At 36.6% G+C, this 12,383-nt stretch overlaps 1 pseudogene; it reads left to right on the top strand.

Annotated features, from left to right (window-relative positions):
* Window positions 1–4,926: 4,926 nt before the first annotated feature.
* LOC118973963 (olfactory receptor 10R2-like) lies at window positions 4,927–5,920 on the top strand (annotated as a pseudogene).
* Window positions 5,921–12,383: the final 6,463 nt, after the last annotated feature.

The raw sequence follows: 12,383 nt of genomic DNA, 5'->3' as shown, positions 1-12,383 counted from the left end.
GCATCCTGCCACATGGGGGAGAAATCTCGGGATGTCATTTCCCATTGTTTATAAGCATTTTCGGCCTGAGGAAAGCCCAAGCATCTGAAAATGGACAATGGGCCAGCGTATTCATCCAAACCATTCCTTACCTTTGTCAAAACTCTAGACATCAAACATACTACCGGCATTCCCTACAACCCTCAGGGTCAGGGTATGGTGGAACGCACCCACCTTACCCTCAAGAATGCCTTATATAAACAAAAAGGGGGAATAGGAGAAGACTTTCCTATTCCCCAGAGACAAATTAAACATCATATTATTCATTTTAAACTTTTTAACACTGGACAAAAATGGCCGCAGTGCAGCAGAGCGGCACGGCCAACAATCCAATCCAAAACACATGCCTAAAGTTTTGTGGAAGGATGTGTTGGAAGGAACATGGAAAGGCCCGGACCCAGTGATAATCTGGACCCAAGGCTTGGTTTGTGTTTTTCCACAGGACCAGCAGACCCCCATTTGGGTGCCTGAACATCTGATACACAGAGTGGAAAACCCCGGAGCGGAGGTACAAGATGATCGCACTGCTTCTGCTCCTGCCGTGGATCCTACAGCAGGTGACGGCGGAGCCGAGCTGCAGCTGCAGCCACCACCGCGCTGACTATCACCATTCCTACAGCAGAGATGCTGAATGGTCTGTCCCAGGCTACTGCCTCGGCAATGACAACGCAGAACGTCATCAACGGCCATTTTAAGAATGGGATGGCCTTGGTCAACCAACGCATGAACCTTCTTCAAGAACAATTGGACCTCTTGGGGGAGGTTTTGTCCGTGGGCTGTGTCCATTCTTATACGGGGGTGTATTGCTGGTATTCCTTTTCATAATTATTCTAAAGCTGCCAACTTGTCCAGACAGTTAGGCAAGATGTTAATCACAAATTGGTCCAGTGAGCTTGACAAGCTCACCACTCAGCTACGGTTAGAAATTTTGAATGTTAGCTCCAAGAAGGTAGATATGCTCTCCATAGCTCAAATAGCTGAAGCTGTGTTAAACGCCACCAAAGCCTGGTCAGGTGTAGGTGTCATAGGAATATTGCTAATTGTGGGCCTCCTCCTGCTTGGGAGGAAAGTCTGTTCCATACAAAAACAGCAATGGGGAGAATGGAAGGTCCTGTTGCAGGCCATGGCAGTGCTAGAGGAAGGCATCTCCCCTTGAGTATGGCTTAATATGCTGGATCAGTAGTCAAGGACGGGTAAGATCGGGAGCTGCACATATCAACCTAAGACAGGGCGCAGACCTAAGTTGTCTGTTGCCTGAGGACGGGTAAGAATGCCGCAGACTCTGGACGACCTAAGACAGGCATGATCCCGACAGCCCTTTGGTTATAAAACAATAAAGGGGGAGATGTGGGGGCCTGGCCTATGGCTGAGGCTGAGCCCCACTCTAGCTGGACAATGCCCTAAAGATGGCGCCTGCTTCCTAGACACCACCCTTCCTGGCCCTACAGCTCAGCGCATAAGGAAGTCTCCACGATTGGCTTGTCCCCATTTCCATGCTCGTGCTCATAGCATGCTTTTCACATGTTTCCAATAAGACTGAACCTGGCGCGTGATCAGTCAGCTGATTGGTTGGGATATGCTATATAAGCTGCTGCCCTGGAGGAAGTGTGTGTGGTTGTTGTTTTTTGCTTTTGCCTTTTGCTAGATGGATGCTTGGATGCCCAAAATAAAGATTCCTAACGAACCAGGCCTCCCGTGATCATTCTCCTGCCATCACCCTAGGTGGCGGGACGCGATAACGGATGCAAAGATGGCACAACATTCGAAAATCCATCAACATCATCCACCCATCAACAAAAAAAAATGACAAAAACCACATTATCATCTCCATAGATGCTGACAAAGCATTCAACAAAATTGAGCATCCATTCATGATAAAAACTCTCAACAAAATGGGTATACAGGGCAAGTACCTCAACATAATAAAGGCCATATATGACAAGCCCACAGCCAACATCATACTTAACAGTGAGAAGCTGAAAGCCTTTTCTCTAAGATGGGGAGCAAGACAGGGATGCCCACTCTCCACACTGTTATTCAACATAGTACTGGAGGTCCAAGAGCCATGGCAATCAGACAAAATAAAGAAATACAAGACATTCAGATTGTTAAAGTGACAATTTGCAGTCACTATTTGCAGATGACATGATATTGTACATAAAAACCCTAATGACTCCACTATAAAACTACTAGAACTAATAACTGAATTCAGGAACATTGCAGGATGCAAAATTAATGCACAGAAATCTGTTGCTTTCCTATACACTAACGATGAACTAGCAGAAAGAGAAATCAAGAAAACAATTCCATTCACAATTGAATCAAAAAGAATAAAATACCAGGAATTAACCTAACCAAGGAAGTGAAAGACCTATACCCTGAAAACTACAAGACACTCTTAAGAGACATTAAAGAGGACACTAACAAATGGAAACTCATCCCATTCTCTTGACTAGGAAGAATTAATATTGTCAAAATGGCCATCCTGCTGAAGGCAATCTACAGATTCAGTGCAATCCCTATCAAAATACTGACTGCATTCTTCAGTGAACTGGAACAAATAATTTTAAAATTAATGTGGAACAACAAAAGACCTGAGTAGCCAAAGAAATCCTGAGAAGGAAGAATAAAGCAGGGGGAATTATGCTCTCCAACTTCAAGCTCTACTACAAAGCCACAGTAATCAAGACAATTTGGTACTGGCACAAGAACAGAGCCACAGTCCAGTGGAACAGAATAGAGTCCAGATATTAACCCAAACATACATGGTCAATTAATATACAATAAATAATCCATGGACATACACTGGGGAAATGACAGCCTCTTCAACAAATGGTGCTGGCAAAACTGGACAGCTACATGTTAGAGAATGAAACTGGATTATTGTCTAACCCCATACACAAAAGTAAATGCAAAATGGATCAAAGACCTGAATGTAAGGCATGAAACCATAAAACTCTAGGAAAAACACATAGGCAAAAATCTCTTGGACATAAACATGAGCGACCTCTTTATGAACATATCTCCCTGGGCAAGGAAAACAAAAGCAAAAGTGAACAAGTGGGACTATATCAAGCTGAAATCTTCTGTACAGCAAAGGACACCACCAATAAAACAAAAAGGCATCCTACAATAGGGGAGAATATGTTCATAAATGACAGATCCGTTAAAGGGTTGACATCCAAAATATATCAAGAGTTCACACACCTCAACAAACAAAAAGTAAGTAAACCAATTAAAAATGGGCATAGGATCTGAACAGACACTTCTCCAAAGAAGAAATTCACATGGCCAACAAACACATGAAAATATGCTGCACATCACTGGTCATCAGAGAATGCAAATTAAAACCACAATGAGATATCACCTCACACCAGTAAGGATGGCCACCATCCAAAAGACAAACAGCAACAAATGTTGGCGAGGTTGTGGAGAAATGGGAACCCTCCTACACTGCTGGTGGGAATGTAGATTAGTTCAACCATTGTGAAAAGCAGTATGGATGTTCCTCAAAAAACTAGAAATTGAAATACCATTTGATCCAGGAATTCCACTCCTAGGAATTTACCCTAAGAATGGAGCAGCCCATTTTTAAAAAGAAATATGCACCCCTATGTTTATCGCATCACTATTTACTATAGCCAAGATGTGGAAGCAACCTAAGTGTCCATCAGTAGATGAATGGATAAAGAAGATGTGGCACATATACACAATGGAATATTATTTAGCCATAAGAAGAAAACAAATCCTGCCATTTGCAACAACATGGATGGAGCTAGAGGGTATTAGGCTCAGTGAAATAAGTCAGGCAGAGAAAGACAAGTATCCAATGATTTCACACATCTGTGGAGTATAAGAACAAAGGAAAAAACTGAGGGAACAAAATAGCAGCACACTCAGAGAACTCAAGAATGGACTAACAGTTACCAAAGGGAAAGGAACTGGAGAGGATGGGTTTGAAGGGAAGAATAAGGGGGGGGATAAAGGGGAGCATTACTATTAGCAGACAATGTATGGGGAGGCACGAGGAGGGCTGTACAACACAGAAAAAACAAGTAGTCACTCTAGAGCATCTTACTACACTGATGGACAGTGACTGTAATGGGGTATGTAGGGGGAACTTGGTGATGGGGGAAGTCTAGTAACCATAATGTTCCTCATGTAATTGTAGATTAATGATACCAAAAAAAGAAACAAATTTTCATTTTAAAAAATTTAAGATTGCTTCTAACTCCCTGTGTCAAGAGGGTGAAAGAGATTGTGGGACAAGGTGAAAGGATAAAGTCAACACAATAGTATTGTCATTAAAATTGTACACAAATAGAAGTTGGGTTAGAATGTCAGTCTAGTAGTTTTGTGAAAATAAAATAATAGGGTTTAAAAAGTAAAGCTTTACATAGACATATGCTTAAAGTACATCCAAAAAGAGACTTAAGAAAATCTAGCAACAATTTCCTAAAAATTCATATATATGGCAAAATCTAATATTTGCCAAAAGCTTACAATGTGCATGTGCTCTGCTACGTGCTCTACTTTTCATAAGAAACCCTAAAGAGAGGTACTAGCTGTATCTTTATACTACAGATGAGAAAACCAAGGCACAGAGAATTATAAATAAAATAAATGACAGGATTGTTACAAAGTAAATTTTCAGACATTTCCATTCCTTCATTGCTATTCAAAGCACTGTGAAAAAAATTACTTCAACACTGTAAGAAATGCAGAAATGTTGCTAGAAATAATTAATATAAGTTCTTTGAAACAATTCCGTGAATTGACATGAGTAATAGGGCATTTTCTACTTGGATTAGTCCTCTCCTATTTGTTGCTAATAAGATCTTCTCCTATTTATTGTTCTTCAATGTGTAATGGACCTAAGTACCTGTATCTGTCAGGGTAACAATTTGTTCCTTCGTTCCTGTTCTCTGCAGGTCAATCTTGGGGGCCAAGTCAACCAAATGAATTTCTCCTCTGCCACAGAGTTCCTGTTGCTGGGATTTTCTAACCTCAGAGAAATCCAGCTCGTCCTATTTGCTGTTTTTCTGTGCCTGTATCTGATTATCCTGAGTGGGAACATTACCATTGTCTCTCTCATATGCCTGGATTGCAGCCTCCACACACCAATGTATTTCTTCCTAGGGATCCTATCCATCTCTGAGACATGCTACACCTTTGTTATCCTGCCCAAGATGCTCCTAAATCTGTTGTCTGTGCTCAGAACAAGTTCATTCATTAGTTGTACCACTCAGATGTTTTTCTTCCTTGGTTTTGCTGTTGCTAATTGCATGTTACTGGGGGTTATGGGTTATGACCACTATGTGGCCATCTGTCACCCACTTCAGTACTCTATCCTTATGAGCTGGCAGGTATGTGCACAACTGGCAGCCACTGTGCTGTGATTGGCTTTTTGTTCTCACTGATAGGCTCCCTCTTAGTCTTTGAACTAATTTTCTATGGCCCCAACAAGATCAACAACTACTTCTGTGACATCTCACCAGTTATCCAGTTTGCCTGTACTGATCCCTCCATCAATTAACTGTTCATCATCATAGATGGAGTTCTTGCACTCATGGTCCCCCTGACTTTCATTTGCATCTCTTATGGCTTCGTTGTCCATACCATCCTAAGGATCCCATCAGCTGAAGGCAAGCAAAAAGCCTTCTCCATCTGCATCTCCTATCTTACTGTAGTCGTTGTCTACTATGACTGTGCCTCCTTTGTCTACTTGAGACCATCAGCCAAGTACTTGACCAGCAAAGATAGGCTTGTGACAGTGACCTACACAATTGTGACTCCATTGTTGAACCCCATGGTGTAAAGCCTTAGCAACAAGGATGACCAGATGGCTATCTGGAAAGTGATTGGCAGAGGAGGATTTTAATCTAAAGTTCTATAATGAGAACACTTTACATCCATGAAATAATTATAAGGTTGATGATACTGTAGCATTTACATAGCACTTTATAACTTCATACTATAAGCAAACTTCTCCATGGCATTGTTTTGATAGCTTAGTGGAGTATAGCTTTAAACTTGGGTTAATTATTAATTTAGATACAAGTCTCAAATAGTCTTAAACTTGTACAAGTACTTTGATTTTTCAGAATACTTAGTTAAGAATGTTACTTAGTAACTTAGTTAAGAATACTTAATTGGTCTCTTCCAGGAAGGATAAGGAACATATTTTGGCCATAAGTGTAGAAGGTTCAGCCATCACAACTTCTCAATGGTATAGGAGAATCTTAGTAAGGTCCTTTACAAAAAAAGAGAAAATCATGGAGAAAATAGAATAAACCTAATTGAACATCATTAATATAACCATGAGCTATCAGTGTTGGAAATAACCCAAGTCTGTCACTTCCAATTGTTCTGTCATTTCAGGAGTCTAACCTGCAGTAATATAGCCTTTATTTGACTGCTGAGTAGGAAGTTATGCCACTACCAAAGTGTTATAAAGTTCAGCCATTGAATATCTTGTTTCTTTTGGTCATAGACATTGTACCTAGAGATGTATATCTTGTATCAAATATTTCACTTACATAGCAGCAACTCAGATATTTGAAGATGGATAACAACACCTTTAAATGACATAACTTCTTTGATTCTCATGATATGTCAGAGTTCACAGGCCCCTCAAAATCCTGGTTATCTTTCTATGGATTGTTCTCAAGATATTTTTCCTTTTATTAATAGTATCCACCAAATGATTCCCTAGGAAATATTTCAATACTCCAAGTGATTTAGGATCATCATCTTCCTTTTTTGGAAGTCAACTTTTTACAGAAGTATAGCTAATATATAATATTATATTGGTTTGGGGTATACAACATAGTTCTTTGACAATTATATACATCACTAAATGCTCACCAAGGTAAGTGCAGTTACTGTCTGTCACCCTTCAAACACACTACTATACTATTGACTATATTCCCTATGCTGTACTTTCATCCCCATGGTTCATTTATTTCATAACTTAGAGCTTGTACCTCTTTAAGATCCTCTTACTTCCTTATCTTTTCCCCATCAGCACTATCACACTTGTGCTCTTTTCTGACTCATGTTTTTTAGATTGAAGGATTTTGTATTATATATCCACAATCCTATCCTTACAAGGCCTATTTGGATTAGCTTAGTTGTATTATTGTTAAAGGCAATCTCATATTTGATATTTGTTCCCCTAAATCTGTATCTTTGATTTAGGCCATCCAGCTCTTTAATACCTCACTTATAATATCTAGCCTACTGATGACCACATTTTGTCTTATAACCCCATTTTGTCTCTTTTTCCACAGGCTTGAATGGCAAACAGTATTTGTATGATGTGAAAATACAATTATAGTGGCTGCGTGGATTTCAATACATATTTACAAGTGAATGGCAAGAAGTACTATGGTTAAATAACAATACTAGCCAAGGGCCTATTGTGAGAGTGATGGTAATATGGTAAGATGTTTTCCATCTTTGTATTTTATGCTCCACAAAGTAAAGTCACTCATCCAGTCTCCAGAAGTTCCAATTTAGAAGCCCTCACACTTGACTTTTGCTCCATTGCATCAGGGGTAGCATAGAATATATGCTCTTCTCCAACACCTGTGAGTTCTAAAAAGTAATAACTCATCCCTTTAACAAGGTACCTTCTTGGAAATAAAGTTATATTGGTGGGTAAAGTAGAACAGATTAATCTGTGATACCACAAGAATTTCCTGTACTTCACTAAGACTTCAGCAATTTTATAATGATCTGAATGGTAGAAGCAGGAGTCTGTGGGAAAATTGGACATATCTTTAAGAATTGAAATTAGGTTAAAAAAAAGAATTGAAATTAGGAAATCATTTGAGATATTTAAGGTCCCTATGTTGTCTCAGAGACAGATGCTATAGTTTTGTGCTCTGTGCCATCTCTCATGTCCCCTGCCACATACCTCTTCTAAGCTGATTTTGTGACAATGATACCCCCATAACAATTATACTACCTATAGACATTGTTAAAGTTTATGTTCAATGTTCCATTGTTAAAGACTTCTTCTTTTTCATCATGTTAACACAACCCCACTATAATGAAATCAATTGTGCAAGAAAAGATACAGAGGGTAATACTTCCCAGATCTTGAGAGCATTGTGAAATGGTCTTTTCCCTACAACACTCTTTTCCTCATCCATCCCTCATCAAATTAGCTTTCCTAGTTCTACAGTCAGAACTTCAAACCATCCTACCTGATTACCAGCTTCAGAGTTTCATTGTAGAAACTGATCTTTTTAAAATGTTAATTTATGTAATAAAAGAGGAGACAGATGTTATTGAAACCCCCAACCTTAAAAAACCCAGCAATTTACCTTATCTATCATTCCCCTTTAGCAATTGAATGCTGCTGGAGAAAATTATATAATAAATCAGATTATTGCAATAAGTTCATAATCACCACTCTCAAATGGACACCCAAAACAATTCAGTAAATTTTTACATGATTTTTCTGGAAAAAAAATCAAACCTTCTGATCTCTGCAGAAACTTTTGCACATATGCTCATGTCTATTAAAACAATTAATGATTCTCCCTTTCCAGAGCCTTCTGTCTCACTCTTTCCAAATACAATGCTACCTGATGACATTGCATTGTACTTTAGATAAAATCATGAGGTATCAGACAGAAACCTGGTCTTCTTGTCACTGCATTTACAAATGTACTTGCACCCCAATTGTTCTAACATTTTCTTCTTCTTTCTTCCTGCAGTGGAAGTAGTCCCTGTTAGCTTTCTCAATATCATTTCCATTTCATATTCTCTGCATTTGTCTATTCCTTATTTCTTGGTGCTCCCTGAGTACTTCTCCATGTAATCAGGACTTTATTTTATTTTCATCTGGGACAACAAGAATTCTAAGATGACATGATGTGAATATACACAAAATATGAAGGTGTCTTAAATTTTTTCAGATTTAAACACATAAAGTCTCAGGCTTGTTATACCAAACCACTCATACCATCCAATATGCAGACCTAAAGGAAGGCTGGAAAAGCTCAAAGGAACTAAGACTACTGGCCTGAGAGGAAGAAATTTTTATTTCCCTGTGATTTGTGAAATATTTTAGGAAAAAGCAGGCTTAGTACAGATACTGAAAAATTAAGTGGGGAAGAATCAACTGACTGGTATCAATTTAATAAATTAATAAGGCCAGCTCTCAGATTCTATTAATTACTTACTCTTTCTTCAATGATTTACTGAGTACCTATTATGCAATGAAAGATAGAAAGGTGAAAGAAACATCCCTGTTTTGAAATATTGAATCTGTGACTGAACTCCCCAAACTGTTTATACAGATTAGAGTAGTGAGTCTCTTTCATTAAATAAAAGACGCTGAAAGTAATATTTATATGCATGGTAAATGGTGCTCCCTTTTACTTTTTCTTAGCATCCTTTCATACATATTTTTAAATTAAAAGGATTGAATTGATTTTAAATGAAAAAAAACCTCACTCCAGAAAAGGAACAATCATACTTAAAATAATACAACAAAATCTAGCCACAAAAACAAAATCTACAATTTCTGACATTTAACTAAAAGATAATAGACATTCAAACATACAAGAGAAATATAATCCATAACAGGAGAAAAATTATTCAATAGAAACCAATCCAGAAATGACAGAGATGAGATGATTATTTGAAAAGGACATTGAAATGATCATTTTAAATATATCCTATATGATCAAAAAGGTAGAAGAAAATATGAGGATGATGAAACAAATGAAAGATGTAAAAACATCCCAGTCTAACTTATAAAGATGAAAATAAATACTATTTAGATGAAAAATACACTGGATAAGGTAAACAGTGGGCACTGCAGAAGAAAAAGTCAGTCAACTCTAACAGAACAACAGGAGCTTTCTATAATATAGCATACACAGAAATAAAATTGAAAAAAATAAAAACAAGCCTAGAGACTTGATGACTTGTGGGAAATTATCAAGCTGTCAAATATGCACATGACTGAGGTCCCAGAAGGAGAAGCAAGAAGGGAGTCAGAACAATATTAGATTAAATAAAGGCTGAGAATTTTCCAAATCAAGGTAGCGTTATGCACCCACAAATCAAGAAGCTCAACACATCTCAAGCAGATTAAAAAGGAAAATGACACCAAAGTACGTAAGAATCTAGTTACTGAAAATGAGTGATAAAAGGAAAATCTTAAAAATAATTAGGGAAAGAGGAACATTACATATAGATCAACAAGAATATCAGATGACTTGTTATCTGAAATGATGCAAGCTAGAGTATAATGGAGCATATGAAAGGTATGGGGAAAAATCTGTCAACAGAGAATTTTTTACCCAGGAGAAAGATCTTCATAGATGAAGGTAAAATAAAGTCTTGTTCAGACTGTCACAAGCTGTGAACTTTTATCATTAGTAATTTGTACTATAATAAACATTAACAATATAGCTTCAGGCATAAAGGAAATGTCACCATATAAAAGTTTGGAATCACACAAGGTTAGATGAGAAAATACAAGATGCTAAATATATTAGTATGTATAAAATCACTTTCTTTTGCTTTTTCTTCTCCTTGAAAGATAGTTGCTTAAAGCAAAAGCAATGGATTGTAAGTTTTAGAATAATAGAAGTAAAATATATGGTGATGATAGTACAAAGAATGGATTATAAGGTTTTTCACATGAAATTATATGACATTACTTGAATAGTGACAATGATAAGTTATAGATATATATTATATAGCCAGAGCTTTGCTAGCTAATAAAATAGCTTCTAGCCACATGTGGATATTTAATTTTAAATTAATTAACATTCAATACAATAAAAAATTCAGTTTTGCAGATACAGTAGCCACATTTTAATACTTAATTACTACATGCTTTTGTGCCCACTGCATTGAACAGCACAGATATAGATCATTTCTATTGTCACAGAAGGTTTCCTTAAAACAAACACTAGTAAGCCAAAAATAAGATAAAACGGAATCAATACAAAATAATTAATTTAAAAAGCCTGTAAAAATCAGACAAAAATTAAGACCAGAGGTTATCAGGTTAGATAAAATACCAAGATATACTCATCTAAAGTCTATAAGGTACCTACTTTAATTATGAACCACAGGTAAGCTGAAGGTAGAAGGACAGAAAAATAATATACCATGTACACATAAATGAAATAAAAGCTAGAGTGACTGTATTAATGTGAGAGATAGTTTTAGAGCATGGAACATTCCTTAAGAAAAAAAGGTGATGTTTTGAAATAAAATATTCAATTTACCAAAAAAGACATAAAAATCTCACATGTATATGCACATTATAAGATTGAAACTTCATTTAGTAAAACACTGATGAAAATGAATGAGAAATAGATGAATCCACAATTACAGAAGAAGTGTTAGAATTTCAGTCTCAGTAACTGTTAGAACAAGTATGCCTCTAATATATAGGACTATAGAAGAATTTGGCAAGACTCCTAGCCAATGTGACCTCACTGGTATTGATGAATGCTCCACCCAGAAACAACAGAACACACATTCTTTTCAAGTGTGCAAGGAACATTTACCAAGAAAGGCCACATGCATGGCCCTAAACAAGTCTCAAAATATTTTTGAAAATTTAGTTAAAATTAAAGTTAAACTAGAAAATTAAGTTAATCTAGAAAACAGTAACAGAAAGATATCTAGAACATACCAGATAATCGACACTTAAATCACATACTTCTAAATAACTCATAGGCCAAAGGGAAAATCGCAAAGGAAATTGCAATGATCTTAAACTTAAAAAAATGAAAACATGGCATATCAAATTATTCTGGGGATATAGCTAAGGCGGTGTTTAGAAGGGAATTTATAGGATTAAATGGTTGTAGTACAAAAGAAGAAACCTAACTTTATAGGCAAAAGATAGGAAAAAAAGGATATACATACACACACATATACATAAATTTTTAAGTGTGTATTTGTTATATATTATTTCATAGATTTTTATATATAAATGAAATAGTGAAGAGAAAATCAATAGAAAATGAAAAAAATTAAAAAGAATTCTATTGAAAAATCAATAAAGTTGATAAATCTCTAGTGAGACTGATCAAGACAAAAGAGAGAGACACTGATTGTCAATAGTAGGCAATAAAGAAGAGCTATCTTTACATATACTATCAAGGACATATCATGAACAAGTTTATGTTAATCAAGCCAACAAATTAGATGGGCATATTATTTGAATGGCATACTTTCAAAGCTCACTCAAGAATAAACCAACATGAATATCCCTATATCTATTAAAAACATAGATTTTATAGTTAAAAACATTTTACAAATAAATTTCCCAGTACAGATTACTTCATAGATGAATT

The sequence above is a fragment of the Manis javanica genome, chromosome 6 (assembly GCF_040802235.1).
Source record: "Manis javanica isolate MJ-LG chromosome 6, MJ_LKY, whole genome shotgun sequence".
Classification (NCBI taxonomy): Eukaryota; Metazoa; Chordata; class Mammalia; order Pholidota; family Manidae; genus Manis; species Manis javanica.
Note: the sequence above shows the minus strand (reverse complement) of the source record. Positions and strands in the feature narration are given on the sequence as shown.